Source organism: Diabrotica virgifera, chromosome 6, assembly GCF_917563875.1.
Source record: "Diabrotica virgifera virgifera chromosome 6, PGI_DIABVI_V3a".
In the NCBI taxonomy this organism is placed as follows: domain Eukaryota; kingdom Metazoa; phylum Arthropoda; class Insecta; order Coleoptera; family Chrysomelidae; genus Diabrotica; species Diabrotica virgifera.
Genome location: NC_065448.1, coordinates 215,404,723 through 215,428,028, shown reverse-complemented (window position 1 = coordinate 215,428,028; position 23,306 = coordinate 215,404,723). Strand labels below are relative to the sequence as shown.

At 31.9% G+C, this 23,306-nt stretch overlaps 1 long non-coding RNA gene across 1 annotated transcript; it reads left to right on the top strand.

Annotated features, from left to right (window-relative positions):
• Positions 1 to 19,902: 19,902 nt before the first annotated feature.
• Positions 19,903 to 21,757, top strand: LOC126887219 (uncharacterized). Its single transcript, XR_007698990.1, has 2 exons — positions 19,903 to 20,279; positions 20,794 to 21,757. It is a non-coding gene; the product is annotated as an uncharacterized LOC126887219 (long non-coding RNA).
• The last annotated feature ends 1,549 nt before the right edge of the window (positions 21,758 to 23,306 follow it).

Sequence of the window (23,306 nt, the reverse complement as noted above, 5' to 3'; positions counted from 1 at the left end):
TTTTTTAATATTTGGTTATTAAGATGGTCAAAATAAAACAAAACTTAAAAATAGAAAAGTAGGTTTATTTATTATTCAACCTTGTGTAAGTGTCTAATAATATAGGACAGTTTCTCTATTACCAGGATATAACAATAGAAGGTTATAGTTGCCACTTTACATGACATAGTAGACTAAATCAAAATGCTTATTAATTATGGCAATAAACAATTGACAACAATATTTAAAACTTTAAAATTAAAAAAATTAAGAATATATTGCAAATAGATTTTACAATCTGGGTAACCTTCCAAAAAAACTTCAATTTACTATAATTTATTTTAGTTAAAAATCTTTAATATATTGTAATTAATCGATGGAAGTCAGCGAACTATTAGTCTCATCAATAATTCAACACAAAAATTAATAAAATATGACATATTATGATATAATAAGACTCGTCTCTTTTAGTACAATTACTTAACAAGATATCTGAGGATTTCTTACCTGTATTTTACATATCCAAAAATAATTAAAAAACAAAAAAAGAAGGTTTTTTTCTGACAGCTATTAGAAAAATAAATTATTTGTTAATATGCTATTGATTAAGTAATTTAGAAAGGAACTACAACGTTAGCGGGGTTTTATTGTTTCATATGGTCAATGGACCTCTAAATATGAAAAAACCGCGGAGTGCTACCATTTAAAGGAGTGCATTTTTGAGAAAGGGGTGAATTAGTCCCTAAGCACATGGCGCATTAGGGTGAGTTCTATGCACTTTTGGTACAAACACGTCTACAGAAAAATTGTTTAAGATTAAATTTACTATCGAAATATCACCTTTTAAAGTCAAAAATATTTTTTTTACAAAAATATATTAAAAAAAAGCAAAATAAAAGAAAGCAACTTTTTTTCACCGGGATATAGGTATGTATAGGCATTGCTTCACAGAAAAAACTTCCATCCTTTCTCTTTAAAATGATGTTCGGTAGAAGTCTCTAGGATTTATAGTTTTCGAACTATGATTTTTCAAAGTTCGCCGCTCACAGCATTTTTGGGCCATTTTCCCCATTATTTCGCAAACATTCTTCAGTAACTTTGTTCTACGCATTTATAGGTATATTCAATGGTACACTTAGTAGAAAAAGAAGATAATTACCATTAAAAGGGTCTATTGTATAAGATTTTACGACTATTTTTAAGCAAGTTATGGTTTTTCAAAAGTTTATACTTTTAACGATTTTTGATTATTTTACGATTATTTTGTAAATTTCTCATTATAACTTTTGTTCTTGTACATTTAGGTATATACATTGTGGAATAAAAAAGAAAACTTATTTCCTTTATTTTAAAATAGTGTACATATTTCCTCGACACCTAATGGTATAAGAGGCAATCGATTATATGTATGTATGTATATACATATTTTAAAAAATTCTAGGATTATTTTTTTACAAAATATTCGTAGGATATCCAAAAGTATCCGTAATTTAGAAAAATTTTATATTTTTTTCAATTAGAAGAATATAATTGCACATTAGAACATAATTTTTAATTCCAAATAACTTTTCTTAATAATACTTTACCATATTGTGAAATATAAAGGTACTTTATCACTCTTGAGCGAAATTCATATTTTTTAACATACCTCGTACACTGTTGATAAAATTTGATATCGGATGATTGCATTTTAAGTTTTAGGCTATTCATAGCATTTAATGAGGAATATTTGTTTTGATAAAATTATTAATAAAAAAGTTTTTTATATGGTTCCAACTTATTGGAACATATTGCATGTGTATATTTCACATTTTGACAAAGCATATCTTGTTTAAAAATAGTTCTAGAATTTTTTACAATACACCATTTTAAAGTTAAAAAATAAGCTTTATTTCGTATTCAACAATGTAGAAGAGAACCTAAATTTATAGGAAAAAAAGTTATAATGCGAAATTTAAAAATTATCGTAAAACATATCAAAAATCGTTAAAAGTATAAAACTTTGACAAACCATATCTTGCTTAAAGATAGTCATACAACCTTCCGTAATAGACCATTTTAAAGACAATTGACTTCTCTTTCTACTAAATGTACCATACATATACCTAAGACTGCGTAGAAAAAAGTTACAGAGCAATGTTTGCGAAATAATAGGGAAAATAACCCAAAAATGCTGTGAGTGGCGAAATTTGAAAAATCATATTTCGTAAATTATAAATCTTAGAGACTCTTAGTGAACATCATTTTAAAGAGGAGGAAGGATGGAAGTTTTGTTTCTGTGGAGTTTTTATACTAATATTCCCGTGGGAAAAAGTTATGGGGCAAAAAACAAAATTGCTTTCCTTCGTGTTTTTTTTTGCTTTTTTTGAATATATTTTTGTAAAAAAAAAAATATTTTTGACTAAAAGGTAATAATTCGATAGTAAATTTTACCTGGAACAATTTTTCTGTACACGTGTTTAACTCACCCTAATGCACCCTGTGCCTAGGTACTAATTCACCCCTTTCTCAAAAACGCACCCCTTTAAATGGTAGCACTGCGCGGTTTTTTCATATATAGAGGTCCATTGACCATATGAAACAATAAAACCCCGTTAACGTTGTAGTTCCTTTTAGCTCTCTTATTTTGAACATAATAGCCTATAAGGACTAATAGAAAAATGTTTTGATGTATTCGTTTATTCCAAAGCTAACATAAAAAATTTACAAATGAGCAAAATACAATGCACCTTTTTAGTTTTTACAATAAAACAATAAAAAACATAAAATACAATGAATACAGTAGTTCATTAATATAAACAGAGATATTATAATAAATGTTGCTTAGACAAACGTTGCCCAATTTTGTTAAGTTCACACCCGAACCATGCATGTGGAAAACGAGATTATCGTTGAAAGATTCAAAGAAGTGAATGCTTTATTCTTATTCTCATTATATAATTAGGAATCCAGAGCACGCCACATCAAAATTTAATTTGAAGAGATTGCCAATAGCTAGTCTATCATTTTACTTCCTATAATGAGAGCTTAGATTGAGAATTATAAAATTTTGATAGTAATTGTGATACGATCATCACAGCTGGCTGTTATTTATGGTAGTCTACTATGTACCAAGATTTGCGAAATATGGGTGGTTTCAAGTGTTAGTAAGTTAGTAAGGCAGTAAGCGGAATTTAAGACTACGATAATTCTAACAATAAGACCTTTAAAACTTTTGTTTTCAATACTTCCACATTTATTATAGGTACACTACAAGTCACTACAGCTGTTTCGGCAGAGTGGCTTTCTCAAGTGAAGTATTTTACATATAACAATAAGGGGTGAGGCGAGAATGGGATATTATAGACTGCGAGAAAACCTGAGCAATGTACCAGTTAAATCAGGACATAGTAGAATAACGAATGAAACTAATGATGCCGAATGGATGATGATTTCTGACCATTTGACATCAAGATACAAGCCCGAAGTACCTTTTCAAGTGGACATTTGCCCACGAGACGAATGGGACAGAGGAAACTCTCGACCCAGACTGCAGGGTTACACCTGGTATACGGGCGGGTCTAAAACTGCAGACGGTTCGGGCGCAGGAATATTCTGTAGTGGTGGAAATTTCAACATTTCTATTCCACTGGGAGAATATACCTCCGTATTTCAGGCAGAGATTTTTGCAATCTTGCAATGTGCAAGAGAAAACAACCTGAGGGCATTCGAACTGCAGCGGGTTAACATATGCACAGATAGCCAAGCAGCCATTGGGGCTCTTATAAACCCTAAGGTGAACTCTAGGCTGGTGTGGGAATGTCGACAAGAACTTGACAGACTGGCACAACATAACAGTGTAATACTGGTATGGGTCCCAGGTCATCGGGGTATATACGGCAATGAAAGAGCTGATGCACTTGCCAAGAGAGCATCAGCTATAAAATACCTAGGTCCAGAGCCGGCCGTGGGAGTGCCAAAAAGCACCGTCCGCGAACGAAAAAAGCCTGGATCCGAAGCCAACACAACTCACACTGGGAGAGTGTACCCGGTCAAACACATACAAGATGTATATCGGACGGACATGTGCTAGTAGGGCTGAGTTACTGCTGAAAACAAGCAGGAATCAGCTCAGAGTCATAACAGGTTTCCTCACTGGACATGCGCCAGTTAAGGGTCACCTGCATACAATGGGACTGTTTCATGGAAATTTGAGCTGCAGGCTCTGTAACAGAGAACCTGAAACAGTCAAACATATTTTGCATGACTGTGAGGCATTGGATCGGAGGTGGCAAACACTTTTCGGAGACATCGAAGTGACTCCAAATATATATGGCACCCACCCACTAGACCTGTACAAGCTGGTACAGGGTTCCAGAATTCTGGAATGGGTTTCATAAACGAATGAAAGATGTACAATAAGCCAAATGGCTGCAGTACAACCGGTTCACAACAGACGGCTTCCAGAAAACAAAAGAAGTGAAGTATTTTACTGTGTCTGCACTTTAAAGGCTTTAACTGAATAGGTTGAGGAGTGGGGAGCTGCTTGTCTCAGGTTGGTCATTCAGAATAATATCTGTCTTTTTTAACGTATTAATTTCCATAGATCCTAATAAAGATAGTTTAAGGCCTTTTTTGAATAAGAAGAATTTGAAATTTTTCATTAAAAGAATGATTATAATCTAGAAGGTGAAGTGCGTACATAGAATCTGTTTTTTGTTGTTGAAAGCCCTTTTGTGTTCTGCTATATGTTTGTCGAATGTCCTGCCAGTTTGGCCGATGTAAGTTTTTGAACAGTCCCACATTTCAGTTTGTATACACCACTGTAAATTTGGATTTTGTTTTGTCTCTTATTATTCTTAATGTATTTGCTTAAGTTGTTGTTTATTATGAAAGCTGGTATTATTCCTTTATTTTTTATTAGGGCAGTTAATGGGGGTATTTGGTTCCGAATTCCATCCTACTACATAGATTTACTTGATATTTTCACAGTAAGTAGGGAATAGCTCATGAAACAAAGTCTACCCTATGCCGATGTGCGTTTTTTGAAAACTCAATATTTTTTTAGTTCACTGCAGCATCCATTTGACTTGCAAATTGTAGAAGTCTTGGAGGTGTCACCAGGAAAGTGTACCAATAAGTTTTCAATTTAAAAATCTTTTAGTAATATTTTTAATATTTTCAATATTAATAATTTACTATTAGGATTGAAAACTACTTCGTCTTTCAATGCCAGATGGCGCTAGCCACCTACTATCATCACTTCAGTTGCAATGGGTGGGAAAACCTCTCGATGCGAATCAGTTAAAATATGGAGAACAGTGCCTATGTTCTTTCCGATGAAGGCTCCAATAAGAGCCGAAAATCGCGATTCAAGGGACTGGACTGCACTCCGTATTCTAATTGAAAAGTAAGATTGTTTTGCCTTCGCATTGCAACTGAATAAAAATGGTATACATTTTTATTTTATAGTCGTATTACTCCGTAGAGTAACTAGGTGCATTTTTCCATTGGAACTTTACCAGCTGCAGACGGGGGATGTGAATTGCATAGTGTAGAATTCCTTCCCTCTCGTCTTCACTGCAGCATCCATTTGACTTGCAAATTATAGAAGTCTTGGAGGTGTCACCAGGAAAGTGTACCAATAAGTTTTCAATTTAAAAATATTTTAGTAATATTTTTAATATTTTCAATATTAATAATTTACTATTAGGATTGAAAACTACTTCATCTTTCAATGCCAGATGGCGCTAGCCACCTACTATCATCACTTCAGTTGCAATGGGTGGGAAAACCTCTCGATGCGAATCAGTTAAAATATGGAGAACAGTGCCTACCTTCTTTCCGATGAAGGCTCCAATAAGAGCCGAAAATCGCGATTCAAGGGACTGGACTGCACTCCGTATTCTAATTGAAAAGTAAGATTGTTTTGCCTTCGCATTGCAACTGAATAAAAATGGTATACATTTTTATTTTATAGTCGTATTACTCCGTAGAGTAACTAGGTGCATTTTTCCATTGGAACTTTACCAGCTGCAGACGGGGGATGTGAATTGCATAGTGTAGAATTCCTTCCCTCTCGTCTTCACTGCAGCATCCATTTGACTTGCAAATTGTAGAAGTCTTGGAGGTGTCACCAGGAAAGTGTACCAATAAGTTTTCAATTTAAAAATATTTTAGTAATATTTTTAATATTTTCAATATTAATAATTTACTATTAGGATTGAAAACTACTTCGTCTTTCAATGCCAGATGGCGCTAGCCACCTACTATCATCACTTCAGTTGCAATGGGTGGGAAAACCTCTCGATGCGAATCAGTTAAAATATGGAGAACAGTGCCTACCTTCTTTCCGATGAAGGCTCCAATAAGAGCCGAAAATCGCGATTCAAGGGACTGGACTGCACTCCGTATTCTAATTGAAAAGTAAGATTGTTTTGCCTTCGCATTGCAACTGAATAAAAATGGTATACATTTTTATTTTTTTAGTTATTCGTGGTTAAAATTGGCCATTTTCATTGAAAAATGACATCTTTTCGGACGGATTTTTGTGAATACCTTAAAAACTATGCATCTAACAAAAAACTATATAAAATATTTCTTTAGGTTATAAAAAAAAAGAAATTCGTTCCTTCAGAAATCTGTTAGCTAAAATAGAAAGAGGGATATGGTAGGTAATGAGAGTTTGTTTTTTTTTGCTGCATGCTCAAATCGGTGTATTCAACTTGAAATAACAGAGAAACGGTTGACTTTAGATGTATGTTAATACTTACAACTATAGTGCTTGAAAAGACCTTTAAAATGAGCAATACTAAATGTCGATTACATTCAAACTAAGCGATATATTCTGCATAAAAGTTGACGACTAATGTATTTTAAGAAGAAATAAGAATATATTTAAACCCTTGTCCATCAGAATTTAAATACATCGTTATCCTTCTTCAATACGTTTTACTATAGTGTCATTTATATGTACAAAAAGTTGGATTGGTTTAAAATGAATGGTTTTTGAAAAAAATAAGATCAAATTATAGAGCGCATTTTCAAATTTTCTCAAAAATCTTCCTTTTTCTCCATGTAACTCGAAAATGATAAGAGATACGAAAAATATACCACACAAGAATGTAGGGTTTTTTTAGATGAAAATTTCCTTTTTATTTTTCATTACTGTATCTCTTATCATTTTCAAGTTACATGGAGAAAATGGAAGATTTTTAAGAAAATTTAAAAATGCTCTCTATAATTTGATCTTTTTTTTTTCAAAAACCATTCATTTTAAACCCGTCCAACTTTCTGAACATAGAAATAACACTATAGTAAAAGGTATTGTAGAAGGAAAACAATGCATTTACATTTTTGGGATGAGGGTTAAAATTACTTCTCATTTTTTCTTAAAACACATTAGTTATCAATTTTGTTTCCAGCATATCTCGCTTAGTTCTAATTTAAGGGACCTTTAATATGGCTCATTTTAAAGGTCTTTTCAAGCACTGCAAAAGATATTGTTAGCATTATACACATAAAATCGACCGTTTCTCTGTTATTTGAAGTTGAATACACCAATTTGAAAATGTACCAAAAACAAATTGTTTTCGCCTACCATATCTCTTTTTGTATTATAACTAGAACAGTTATGGAGGCAAGTGTCTCTTTGTTTTTTATAGCTTACAAAAATGTTCAATATAGTTTTTTTGTTAGATGCATAGTTTTTAAGGTATTCGCAAAAAACCGTTCGAAAAGGTATTATGTTTCAATGAAAATGGCCAATTTTCAACCACAATAACTCAAAAAGTAATGAGTTTTCAAAAAAGAATTATGGAACATTTTTTGCTTAGAATTAGGTTCTCTAGTGAATTCCGTGATAATTTTAACCAAAAAATTTCCCACCTCTTCTGAGGGGTGGGAACCACCCCCAAGATAAAAGCAAACATCGGCATAGGGTAGACTTTGAATTAGGAGATAAGTAGAGGCTAGGCCAAAAAATTTCATTAAAATCCATGCAGTAGGATAGAATTCGGAGGTAATATCCTATTCTTGCTCCCATTGACTGGCGTATATGTGTTTGGCTATTTTTTTTTATATCTTGCCTATATATGTAATAGAGCAGAAGGTATTGGGTTTTCCTGTGGTGGTGGAAAGACTAATTTCAGGGCTTTCTTTTATGCAGTTTTTGGTTTAAAGTTTTGTTAATTGTTTGTTTAGACAAAAAATAACTTCGAAAAAGAATTGAATATTTTTGCCTTTGTCTCTCGTGTAAGTTTTCTTTTTCCCAATATTAGGGCTAACGCATAGTATAACTTGTTTGATGTGTTTGGTCTATTTGTTATTTCCCAGTCTATTTTTCCGTTGTTTTTTTTTTTTTTTTTTTTTTTATTATTTTGGCTTAGACTTACCGTCATACTGCCAGACACATAAGGAATACAAGTTATCAAGTTATACAAAATAGGTTTAAATCAAAGATAACAACTAAAAGGTATTAAGTAACACTAAGCTTAACAGCTAAAACTACTAACTACCAAAGGTATTAATTAAAAATGTTTAAGGGAATTATAATGATAATTTGCTGTCTTTTAAAAAGTTAATTAAAGAGTTGTATACATCTACAGAACCAAGTGATAATAAATATAGTATATTCCAAGGAGTTGCTACTTTACATTTTAATAAATCATTTATTAATTTAGATGAGTAAATTGTATTTTTAGAACAACCAAAAAATATATGATCTAAATCACTTTCCTCTTCACAATGCTCACATTTATCATTATCCAAAACCTGTATTTTAAATAAATGCTTTGGATAACATGCGTGCCCGAATCGTACTCTAATAATAGAAGTTATGTACTTTCTAGAAGCTCTACAAGACTTGTACCAAGGAAATTTGGGAATATCGGGCTGAATTAACGAGTATCTATTTTGATTCACAAAAGAGTATTCCTTCCACAGGTAGCTCCACTCCCGATGCAGTGTTGACTTGAAAGAGATTATACTATCAGTCAGTGTTATTTTATGTAGAATACTGGTATCGGATGAAACGCTTTCTTTGGCTAATAAGTCGACATACTCATTATGTTCAAATCCTGCGTGTGCTTTGATCCAGATAAAATGTACATTGATTCCTTTGGTTAAAAGATTTTGTTTAATATGTTTAATTTTATAAATGTATGGGCAGTCTTGGATGTTTGGGGGTCCATATTTACCAAGAGATTTCAATACTGCTAAGGAGTCAGACAAAATTATAATATGGGCGAAATCAAATTCAGCTACATATAGTAAAGCTTCATATATTGCAATAGCCTCTGCTGTATAAATCGAAGTCTCCGGTTTCAGTTTGAATTTCTTTTCTGTATGTCCCGATGGTATAAAAAAGGCGCATCCAGTTCCATCTGCAGATTTAGACGCATCTGTATATAGAGCTATTGACTCATTGTAACTATTCGTTATGGATAAAAGAATATTTTTATTTAAATATATGTTTTCACTATAATTTGGTACAATAATATCTGTAGGAGAAAAGAAAGAAGAGTACGCGTAGTTTTTGAATAAGTCGTTCGTTTTATCTATATTTTTTAAGAGTACTATATTTTGATTATAAGCTTCACACAGTAAGGGAGATTTCTTTTTTTGCCAATATTTATTGGTTAGATCATGGCAACTTAAAGTCACTATTTTTTGGTATAGAAGAGGGTTAATTAAGTATACTTTCATTAAATATTTTTTGGACAAAAAACTTCGTCTTAGATTTAAAGGAGGTTCCAAGGCTTCCAAATATAAAGCTTGTACTGGAGTGGATCTCATAGCTCCTAGACATATTCGTAAGGCTGAATTCTGTAAAACGTTGATTTTGTTTAGTAGTGCATTACTTGCTGATCCATACAAAACACTGCCGTAATCGAAAATAGATCGTATGTAAGCTTTATAAAATAATAAACTTACTTCAACATCCGATCCCCACCAAGTTCTATTAATTGATTTAAGAAAGTTTATTCCCTTATTACACCTGTTCAACATGTCGTCAATATGTAACTTCCAGGTCAATTTTTGGTCGAGTATCATTCCAAGATATTTAATTTTATTTTTAAAAGAAAATTTATGCCCACCTAAGGTGATTGTGCTAATATTAGGAAAGTTATGTCTGGTAAATAAACAAACTTGTGATTTACTGCATGATAATTCAAAACCATTTTCAATAAACCATTTGTTATGGAGACCATAGACACTATTCAAGTTTTCAATGGATTGCTGATATTTCTTGTGTTCTGTGTACAAACAGAAATCGTCAGCATATTGTACAACATTAAATGCAATATTGTTAATAGTGATGTTGTGTAGATCTGCTGTGTAAATGTTAAATAAAATAGGGCTCAAAACGGAGCCCTGAGGCAATCCTTTATTATTAAGTCTAGGGCCTATAAGAGTATGATTATTTTTTAAATAAATTATTCTATTTTTATACAGGTTTACAATGTTAGAAGCAAACTGTGATGGAATATTAAAAAATGTAATCATTTTTTCTTGGAGAATTGAAAGAGAGACAGAGTCATAAGCACCTTCGATGTCTAAAAATAAAGCGGGCACATAACTGTTCCTGGAAAAACTGTTCTGAATGTCTACAACAAGAGTTGTTAAGGAATCTAAAGTTCCATAACCTTTTTTAAAACCATGTTGGTTAGCGGGTAAAGGATTTTGATCCCTTAGCCACCAATCCAACCTAATCTTAACCATCCGTTCGAGAGTCTTCAATATACATGATAATAATGATATCGGTCGGTAAGCTTCAGCTAATTTAGGGTCTTTCCCCGGTTTGGGAATAGGAACGACTATAATACGCTTAAAATCTATTATGCTGTTGCCTTCAATAATTATCTGGTCAAATATATTTAAAAGTAATTGTTTTGCGTTATCTGGTAAATGTTGTATCATAGGATATTTGATTGCATCGTATCCTGGTGAGGTGCTAACGCGATTATCAAGGGCAAATTCTAATTCAGTTCTCGAAAAAGGTGTAAGGAGAAAATGATTCTGATCAGATGGAAGCGTTTTAGAATTAATAACATCTAACTGGTTATTTACGTAAGGTGGAGCTATTTTATCGAAAAAATCGTCTACCCATGAATTACTTAGAGGTAATGAAAAATTAACTTTTTTCCTATTCATTTTTCTTGCTTGATTCCAAATAAGACTAGATGGAGTTTGTTTATTTAATTTTGAACACCATGCAACCCAACTTTGTTTGGCCTTTAATTTCAGGAATTTTTTGACACGAGCATTTACTTCTTTGCATTTACAAAAATTTTCAGGAGAAGAATTGTTTTTATAGTTTATTAATGCCTTCTTTCTTTCTGCAACGGATTGATCACATTCCGAATCCCACCACGGAGGGGGAGTCCGTTTGCATTTAAATGGTTTATATTCAGAAATAGATTGTTTAGAAGCTTCATTAATACAGTCAATAAGGAAATTATATTTTTCTTGGGTATTTAAGGATGTGTGAGGTTTTTCGTTTAATAAGGTATCAACAAGCTGAGAGTATAATGACCAATTTGCTTTTTTAATGTTCCACTTAGTACTGGGATAAATGGTATTAGCATTAGTTCCCAAGACATCGATCACAACCTTTATAACGAAATGATTTGATCCCAAGGTATCAAGATCTACAGACCACGAAGTTTTATCAAAAAGGGATGGTGAGCAAAACGTGACATCAATCATGGAATCTGAGTTTCCTGGACTCGTTTGGCAAGTTGGTTGTCCATTATTCATTACTACATAATCTAAATTCTGAATTGTCTCCACAATTTGATGGCCTATATTATCATTTTTATATGAGCCCCACAAAGAATTATGTGCATTCATATCTCCTCCAATGATACAAGGGTGTTTTAGTTGAGAAAATAACTTATCCCAATCTTCGGTTTTGGTTTTAGTTTTTGGGCACCTATATACAGAGAGTAAACTTAAATAACTTTGTTTATAGTTGATTTTAATACCACAAGCAAGCAAGTCTTGAATATAATTTTTTTTAATTGTTATGCGCTCAAAAGGAATACCAGTTTTAATTAAAATAGCAACTCCAGAATAGCCGTCATCGCGATCTTCGCGTATCACATTATAACCTCTATAAATATATACAACATCCCGTTTAAACCAAGTTTCACTTATTAAAGCTATGTCAATATCTTCGGTTATTAAAAAGTTAATAAGGCTGTTTTTGTTAGCAACAGCTGATCGAGCATTCCATTGTATTATTTTGAGTTTAGATTTGTTCGTCATTAGATGAGTTATTTTTTAAAATATTATCTAGAACATTATTAATACCTTTGGCTAACAAATTCATGTCAAGTGATTTTGCCTCTTCTAAACAATTAATATTTTGAATAAAACTTGAGAAAAGAAGTACTAAGGAATCTACTAACTTATTTTTATCATTGTCTGTATTAGGAAAACTTTCCTTATTTAAGGGAGGTAAAGGTTGAGACGGTCCAAATCTGAAAGGGATGAGATATGGTGTAGGATCTTCGGAAGTTGGAGATGATACTTTTCTTTTTTTATTTGCACTATACTCAGTGCTTGATGTACTACAGCTTGGTTGGCTAAAACTTTTGGGTTTCTGTAGGTGAGGCCTCAATGGCTTGAAATAAGGAGATGTACTAACTTCAGAGGAGTTAGTTAATTTTGGAAATTCTTTGTCTGAATTTGACAATATTTCAAATCTGTTATTAGAAATAAGACCAGAAAATGATGAGTCACTCAAATTTTTTGCCTCCAAATATGAGATTTTATGTTCAATCATGATATTTTTTATTTTTTTTTGATGTTCGAAAAAAGGACAGTTTTTAGAGATCGATATATGCTTATCAGTTTTACAGTGTATGCAATACTTTTTTGTTTCATCACATGTATGTATGTCATTTTTAATTTGTCCACATTGTATACAGTATTCCTGTGTACCTTTACACTGTCTAGAAATATGTCCATATTTGAGGCATTTATAACATTGCGTCACTTTACCCAACAATTTTTCCACTTGGAAAAATACATAATTTATCACAACATAGTTTGGCAAACAATTGCCTTCAAAAGTAATTATAACATTACGTCTAGGGACGTATTCTGTATTTCCATCCTTTTCTACTTTCCTGTGCATTCTTTTAATATCAATAATTGGTGAACTAGAGCTCATATATTTTTTCAAATAGTCAATATTATATTTGGTATCAACATCGCGTATCAGTCCTTTGATTTCCAAGAGGTGATTTGGAATGTACGCTTTTAAATTATCGTCCTTTAAGTGACTATTATTGACTAAATTGTTTGCATCCAAAATAGATTTGAGGATTACTTTAACACGGTTTCTTCCTATACTTTTAATTTGCTTAATATTATTAATCTTTAATTTTTGATGTAAAATATCTGCAACAACCATTGGATGCAAACGGGAAATATTCTGATCATTGGTCTTCTCAACATAAACACAACAATTTTGAAAGTCGTAACTATTACAATTAATATTAAAAAGTTTTACCTCCCTTGTAGCAGAAGAATTTGTGGTGATAGTTCCTGTATCCATGTCTTGATTACTATCACTAATAACTTCAGCAGTATTTAGTTCGCACACTGGCGTCTTTTTTATATTCTCCCCCATCTGGGGAGAATATTTTCACTTTTGTATCACTATTCTACAATATGTAAATGTTTTTATCCACGATGAAATTTAAATGTTTTAATTGTCACAAAAACTGCGAGCTGAATGTCAATATTTAGGTACGTTTAACCATGGCCAAATTTTAAACTGTTCACACAAAAGTTAAACACCGTGAAAAGAAGCCTAGGCTGTTTAACCCATAGGACTGAAACTTCTTATCAATGATAATTAAAACCACTATAAAATTAATTTAAGTTAAACTACTAAAAAATTAATTTTTTCTGGAGCTATTTTAGATGCAACTGTATTTGACGTTTATTAATGTCAAAGTGTTTTCCGTTGTTAGTAATTATACTTCTCAGGTATTCGTAAGTTGTGTTGTAACAATTTTCAATTGTGAGTTTTTACATTTTATCTTTATTTCATTATCTTATTTACCTTCTTTGCCGCTGATTATCATTATCTTACCTTTTTCCTCGTTTATTTCTATTTTTAGTTCTTCTATTTGTTTTACTTATATATCCATTAGTAGTTAGTTTCTGCAGTTTATTGTCGGAATCTGCTACTAGTAGGTAGTATATCGTTATATTATATATCGTTATATACATTAAGAACCCTATGGCTACCAGTTGTAATCTATAGTCTATAGTATCCTATTATTGTCTGTAGTTGGTAGGTTCTTACTCTAGTATTTCTTGTCAATTCGTTCATTACTATTATAGATAGCAAAGGACTGAGACTAGCTTCTTGTTTAATAACTTTCTCTTTTAATTTAATTCTTCCGATCTTTCCCTTGTTATTTGTACTCTTCCTTTTACCTCTTTGTAAGTAATTTCTATAATTTTTATCAATGTATTTGGAACATTTATTTTCCTTAAGCATTTTTGCTATAATTAGTCTTTGTGCTTAGTCTTTCAAAATTGTGCTCTCAGGTACATGAATGCTAAAAGATACTAGTTTTCCCCATATCTAGTATGCTTCTTTCCATAAGGATCCTAATGACATATATTTTGTCATTTGTCTATTTTCCAGGTCTAAATTCCACTTGTTCTTCTCTTAATTCAATTTCTACTTCTGGTTTTAGCCTCTTCCCTATTCTTTTCATATATATATTATTTTTAAAGCATATCGATGACAGATATATAGCTCTATAATTATAGAAGTTCACATATTCTCCTTTTTTGCACATTGGTAGGATGATGTTGTCCTGTCAGTCATAGGGATTGTTTGTTTTCCTCAAGTTTCTTTTTACATATTTTCTATAGCCAGTTTATTTCTTCTTCTCCCATGTAACCATTTCCGGTTAAATTTCATCATCTCCACCTGCCTTGCTTATTTCTATGTTTGATAATCCTTCTTTTACTTCGTCTCTACTTATTTGCTCTAGCTTTATGTTTTCTTCGCCTTCATTTATTGCATTGTCTTTCTTTATTACTTCAATCAAATTTTGTCTCATAATATTTTCCATACCTTAGCTATTTGTTTGGGTTTATTTGGATTTGCTTTTGATGTTCTGAATATTGTCTGGCTAATTTTCTGAATAGGTGCTTTACCACATTGAACTGTAAGTCCAAATCAAAATTTTAAACTAGTATTAGTGGTAATAAATTTGATACTTTAATAAAGCTGTGTCGAAATGACAAATATAAAATATACAGAGAGAGTCTGTAATTTGGAATAAATTCAATATCTCAAATATTAATTGTTTTTTTGAAAAATGCTCAGACCCATCGATTAGTATTTTAAATTGTCCTTTTTCACGTACAATAATAATGTATACAGGGTGTCCCAATTTAAAGACATGACGTCATCGTTGATTTTCTTAAATAGCAACACTGTCATTTTGATAGCTATTTTGATAGGGTGTGTAAAGTTATACACAACTGCAAAATATCAAATTTTTATTCTCTACCATTTACAAGATAATAGAAAATAACAAAGTTATATCTGTAATTTGGAATAAATTCAATAATTAAAATATTAATTGTTTTTTTTTAATTCTCAGACCCGTCGATTAATTTTTAAATTGTCATTTTTGACATATAATAATAATGTAAACAAGGTGTCCCAATTTAGAGATATGACGTCATCGTTGATTTTCTTAAATGGCAACACTGTCATTTTGATAGCTATTTTGATAGGGTGTGTAAAGTTATACACAACTGCAAAACTTCAAATTTTTATTCACTACCATTTACAAGATAATAAAAAATAACAAAGTGATAAAAAACAAGTAATCAAATAATAATTGAAGTTAATTATTTCAAATAAGCAAATGCTCATAACGTTGCCCATTATGACAATTTGACAATAATTGAGGGCAACATTATGAGTATTTCCTTAATTAAAATAATTAAATTCAATTATTATTTGATTACTTGTTTTTCATATCTTTGTTATTTTTTATTATCTTGTAAATGGTAGGGAACAAAAATTTGAAATTTTGCCGTTGTGTATAACTTTACACACCCTATCAAAATAGCTGACAAAATGACAGTGTTACCATTTAAGAATATCAAAGATGACGTCATATCTCTAAATTGGGACACCCTGTATACATTATTATTGTATGTCAAAAATGACAATTTGAAATACTAATCGACGGGTCTGGGCATTTTTAAAAAAACAATTAGTATTTTAATTAATGAATTTATTTCAAATTACAGACATAACTTTGTTATTTTCTATTATCTTGTAAATGGTAGAGAATAAAAATTTAATATTTTGCAGTTGTGTATAACTTTACACACCCTATCAAAATAGCTATCAAAATGACAGTGTTGCCATTTAAGAAAATCAACGATGACGTCATATCTCTAAATTGGGACACCCTATATATACATTATTATTGTATGTCAAAAAGGACAATTTGAAATACTAATGGACGGGTCTGAGCATTTTTCAAAAAAACAATAAGTATTTGAGATATTGAATTTATTCCAAATTACAGACTCTCTCTGTATATCGGTCTATTCAGTTTTCATTTTTCGCATCTCATTATAAATATTTATATTTATAGCCCTTAGTTAAGCTCGATTAAGAAGCATTATACGGCAAGTAAATTCTAGATCAGGAAATGGATTTTCATATCCACCTAATATAGTTTATTATGTTCTTCTTCTTGACTTGCTCATGACCGTAACCAAAGAAGTGTTAAAAGAGAAATGCTTTAAATCATCCAAATTATTTTAAATTGTTAATCATTATAAACGCAATTAGGCAACTAGGTTCCAAGGTAGCTTAACGAATTTTAAACTAAAGCTATGACGCATAAGGAATCTGAATAACTATTATTATTATTTATATGTATTAGTTATGTCTAATAAATTATGTATAATAATATTGAACTGCATCAACAATAGATTCCAATATAATCTCATATCTTCGACTACTTGCTCTACTTCCTCCACTAAAGGTTGGATTATATCATTACTTTGGTTTAATTTTACTTTTTAGCTACATTTTTAAGAAGAATTCTCAATTCCTATTCTCTATATGTAATACATCTTCACCCATTCTCAAATGAGGCCCCTAGGACACAAGGGGTGTAAGTGACAATTTTTAGGAATTTAGGAAATTGGGTTAAATACAAAAATGGACTCCCAAACACATAGAAAACATGGTGCACTAGGAATGTAAGTAAGCAGTCTATCGGGTTCCGAGATCTAGTGGTAAATCACTTAACTACTTCGCCAATAGTGGCGAATATTTCGGGTCGCCCACGTTTTCTCAACTGTCATCAATACGACTAACTTCACGCGTCACTTTGATACGAGAATTATAAAAAAAAATGTGCATTGAAATCCAGATCCCGTAACTTTTTGAGCGTTATAAAGTGAGTAAAAAGACATACATATTTCTTTTTTCTACAACCACTATTCAAAGTGCACTTTTCTGCACGGTTTTATGTTAGCAAACTTGATATTTTCTCACAGTATAAGATATTTGACATTAGTGTGCAGAAAAGTGACGTTTCTGTGCCGCAAAGTGACGTTTCTGTGCCGCAAAGTTCTTTTCTGCACAGTTGACTACCTCATTCTGAGTAACGTTATATTCTGTTTACATCCGTGGACTACCGCATTCTGAGTAACGTTATATTCTGTTTACATCCGTGGTTAAACTTTAGACAAATATATAACCTATAAGACAATTGAAGACCTTGGGACCAGAAGGGGGCATGCCACCAAATAATATTTTGGAGAAAACATCATTTTAAACTTATTTTCAAATCCTGAAATCCAATTTTTAAATTTTTCTTGGTAGTAAGGCCCATAATCGTTTGGAAATATGATATTAAATACACAGTAAAAGTAACACAAATGTATATTTAACGGTTTTTGAGTTTTTGAACATTTTTTGAAAAAATATGTGGCTTATCCCCTTTTGTATAAAAAATTATATTCTAAAATGTGAACATAAAATGCAACAATAAAATAATTCAGTTGTCAAAATTTTCAATATTTGAAAAGTCGTCCAAATGTTCAATGTCTTCCAGTGGTTCATTATTCTTAATATCTGGTAGAATCTGTTGGCAAGCACCAATTTCTGCCTACACTGTTTTTTGCAACCGCAAGGTGCACCTAATTTTTTTGGTTCTATTTTCTTTCCTTTTGTATTTATATACATATTCGTAAACTAGATTTTTTTAGTCTTGCGCTCAATTTTTTATGTAGATAGATAGTTGGGTATCCTTGTGTCTCCATCGAGAACTCGAGAAGTCTGTGGGGTATAAACCTATTCATTTTCCTACGATAAAGTAGGTATTTTACTACAAAGGGATAAGCCACAAAAAACCTTTAGAACAATCCTAATATTTTTAGGTTCGAAAAATATAACATAAGGGGACAAGCCACACATTTAATAGACTTACTGTTCCTGAGTTTATATTTTCCCAATCGCTGCTACTTCCGGATACTGTATAGTCTTTGTCATCTTCGCTTTTATTTAAAAACGGATCTTGGTCACTGTGTTCAGAATCAAGCTCAGAAAAGTCTATTTTCCGTTTACATGCACGGGATTGTTCCGCCGCCATGTTGATTACTACTGTGGCTTGTCTCCTTCTGTTGCAATATAAAGTAATGGTGACACAACGGGACTTAACTACAACGGCCCCATCTATAAGAAAACTGCTGAAATTTTCTGTTTGGGACAGTAATATGATCTTAAAGTGTGCGATTTCTACTTTAACTCATTTTTGACGAAATTGTGGCTTGTCCCCTTCTGGTCCCAAGGTCTTCAATTATTATATTTAACTATAGCATAGAAACTAAATTATGGATGTTACAATTGTTTTATTTTACAATTTTATTCTTATTAAACATTTTATAATTATCAAATAACCAATAAGGATTTAGCCACCTGTGCAAGAGACGTCGAATGAAGTAGGTTTTGTGTAAATCCGTGACTGCATAAATATAATGTCAATAATGTGTAATAATTGTTTAAATTTAAACAAATTAAGGCAGTGCATTAATTTTTTAACTGATTTCTGTGCAATTTATTTAGGTATAAGGAATTTAAATTGATTAGTAGGTATTAATTAAATACAGTTTAAAATTTATCACATAGGTACCTATTATAATTAATCGTCGTTTGGAAATTGTGATTTTTATTTTTAGGAAAAACTTTGCTTGTAGAAAAAGTATAGTGTGAAACACGTGCAGAAAGGTAATTTCTCACTCGTTTGAATTGCGGCACTCGCTTGCGCTCGTACCGCAACTTTTCAAACTCGTGAGAAATTAGTACCTTTCTGCACTTGTTGCACAATATACTATTTTTATAATTACAGCTTCAATTTTCCGTACACTTCTCGGGGCACGCCAGGTTTTCTCAACACGACTCTACCTCATCGGCAGAGTCTACGAGATGTGTACGGTAAATTGAAGCTGTAATTACAAAAAAAGAAATATGTATGTCTTTGTACTCACTTTGTAACACTCAAAAAATTACGGGATCTGGATTTCAATGCATATTTTTTTATGATTCTCGTATCAAAGTTACGCGTGCAGTTAATCGTATTGATGACAGTTGAGAAAACTTGGGCGACTCCACTTCTCGTAGACTCTGCCGATAAGGTAGAGTTTTTTTGGAGCTCTATAACTTCTGAACGGCTGAACTGATGTTGATCACTAAACATGAGTTTAAAAGGTATTGACAAGTAGTATTTGATGCATCCAAGATCAAGTATGATAACTGAACGTATTACAGGAATTATTGAGCTTGAAAACCGGTTTTTCCCATAAGAAATAGATTTGATCATATTTATGAAGCCTATAACTAAAAAATTCGAATTTTCCCAGTGTAGCAGTTACGCTATTAACTAAATAAATCCCAATAAAATTTCATCAAATACCCCTAAATAAATTCCGTGTGCGACGCCGTCGATCGACTTAAGAACGATATCTCTCTGCTCACGCGCGAAAACCTGGGCGGTCGATTTTGTCGATCCGGCCATCGGGACTTCAGTTTTGGTCAAGACTCAGGGCGAACACGCTGTGTTTTTTTTCTTAAGTGGCGGATTTGGACGAGATTTGGAATAAAAATGGAGCAGATATATCACTAAAATCAAGGAACATTAAGACCATTTTTTTTTTGGAATAGCGATAATATCAAAACTCAATTTATCTTTGGTTTTTTTTACATAAAAGAAGTTTAAGGCCAGCGTGTTTCGTCTGTCCAAGTAAGTAAACTGTTGATATATTTCTCATTATTTTTCGTGGTAATGCATCATTGTAGTTAAGTTCATATATAATCCATATTATAATAATGATATTCATTTCCATTTACAAAGGAACAATCAATCAAGGCCACAGGGTTTTAGTGTTAAATTTAAATTCCAAATTGTAGATCATATTATCCTTTAAATATTTGAAAAGAACATTAAAGGTCAAGTTTTTCTAGTGTCCAAACCTAAATTCTAATATCTTTTATACCTTATCGTGACGTTTTTACTTAAGTTTTTTATCTGTGATTTATAAAAAGTTTTAACGAGTATCTATACAGTCTATCTGTCACGCCCATCTAATGCGCACGTCCCTGTCATGTCTGAATTGAAGTAAACTTCAGAAATTTTGACATGACATATGGATACCTAACCTACCTAATATTTGATGTTTTTGTTTGGGCCTGTTCAATATGTACTGCTACTGTTATTGAAATACATAAATAACTAAATTTAATAAACTTTATTGTAGATTCCGCCACTTAGACACTTAGTGACTTAGTCACTTAGTTACGTCGTAACTTAGTCACTTTGCATTCCTTTGCATAATTTATGTCACTTGAAGTATGTACCAGTAACTGTTAGCAACTTTGCCATGGTTTACCCATAGAGCTCGCTGTTTCGTTGGAGAAAACCAGTACCTGACTTCACAACATTTAGGATTTTTCAGTAGGACTTGCCCACCACAGCATCCAACCAGTTTATCGTGCCAAAAGGACTCTCCTATGGACTTCATCTTGAATTCTTAAATAGGAACTGTGGTGAAAGATAAGTTTGTTTACTTTTATTATTTATATATTTTGGGTACTCTATAGTTGCTTGCACTGTAAACTGTTTGTATGCATACAATCGAGTGGAACTAGGTACATATTTTCGTGACAGATAGGGTTTTCAGGTCTTTGTTTTGTTCCATATTATAAATAGTAGTTTTTTCTAATTAAGTAAGTCTTGTTTAATAATAATCATAAATAATTGTAGCTTAAAATTTGATAGGGAATCGGGGGTAAAATTTTGTCGAGCTTTTAAAATAGGGAATATGTCTAGTGGGTTTTTACATTGTATATTAAGAGTCTGACCAGCTCATTTATATAAGTCAATTGTATAATAATTAGTATTTTTGCTAGATGAGATACTTAATTTTTGGTAACCGTAGCGTTCTTGTCGTGTACGTATCTCATTAGACGAGTTCAATTTAGGAAATATTACTAACTTTTAGTTGTAAGAACTTTGTGCTATTCACACGGACTTTTGCTTTTGGATTTTCTACTAATACATTTACTTAGCGCAGTGTGTAGTGGTTAATTGTAAGTTAGTGGCTGTTTGGTCCTGTTTGACCGTTTCACCACCCACTACCACTGTTATTGTGTTTTGATTTATATATTACATTGTCAATATATGTATAATAGAGTTATTGTTAATATATTTGTTATTAGAAAGGTTGATGTTTTATTTCAGTCTGTATTACCAGTATATAATATAGCAAGACACGGTTAGTATTTAGTATTTTGTATTTCAGGTGGTTGTAACCAGTGTCATAGAGTTCCTGTTGTTCGTTACTTCAAAAATCTCGAACCTGTCCAACTTCTTGGTTCTGAGAGCTGAGTTGTTCGTTCGAGTTGGCGCCCTTTGTTCTTCTTCTTTCTTTGTTGTATCTCGATATTATTTTATCTCTAGCATTCTGATCTATTTTTCTTCCATTTTTGTGTTTGCAGGTCTCATTTTCTTTCTAGTTACTATCATTTCATTATCAATTTTTTTTTCTCATATCTCCAAAGCCAATATTCGGTGTATAGAAGCTAGCCCAAATACCCACTTGAGATTTAGTGTCTCTCTGCCCATTTAATTTGTCCTTCTGAGCTAAGCCCCTCTTCTTGTCGTCTTAAATCTCTTATCATTTTCTTTTACCCATCTTTATTCAGTTCTTCTTCTCTTCAAAAATCTCTATACCCAGAGTAAAGAGGTTTCACCAGATATGAGATATACACCGTTAGACGCGTCCTGAGTCCTCCTACAAACGCTCAGTTATTGGCGCAATTCGTAGGTTGAAATTTTGAGTAATTGTCGAAAAACCAAAATTTTAAAGTTTAATTTTTCAGTTTTTCGGCTATGGTGATCAGTGTGTATGTCTCAGGTTGATCGCTTAAGCACCATTGGAAAGCTTAACTCAACCCTATTAATTTGGTGTATTTGCGGTTTTCCTGTCTCTCCTTGAACCTAAGATATATACGCCCAAAAAATATGCTATTTTGTATCTACCTAGTCCTCTAGCTGGCTTACGGGTAGTCAGAAGTCAAAAATTAGACCGGTTCTAAATCGGCCCTCACACCCTCTTGAAACACAGAAAAAAAAAAGAATGTGTGTACTTTGTACGCACGTAAGAAGTTATACTTCTATTATATGATTTCAACGAAATCAATATACTTTAAACAGTTTCTCTACTGCTTTCCAAAAATTTTTATTAAAACAATACCAAAAATTAAAAAAATAAAAGAATAAAATACACACAAACACATTGAAAAATGCCACAAATGATTTCTGAACAATAATTGTTGCCAAAAATTTTAATTAAATACGTATTTTCTGAAAAAAATTATATAATAATATCCTTACAATCATAAAATCTATAAAAAAAATAAAAAAAAATGATATAACTTGCATTGGGCTTGAACCTACTTCCCGTGTATCCCGCCGTACGAGAGTCGAAGCGATTTCAAACTGCACCACCTTCGCGTATACGTCATGTGGGCATATACACAAACTGAACAACTTTTTGACATTTTGTTTATATGAATTTTTATTAGTTTGATTTTTGTCGAATTAAAATACAACAATATATAGAGTAAGAAAACGATACATTAGATGAAAATTTGTAGAAAGTTTGTTCGTAATCAGATTATGTAAAGTAAGCATTGCCTACTAGGGGCATAGCATAGCAAGTACTAGGTAAGTACATTATTTTTTTTACATTTTCCAAATAGGTATGAA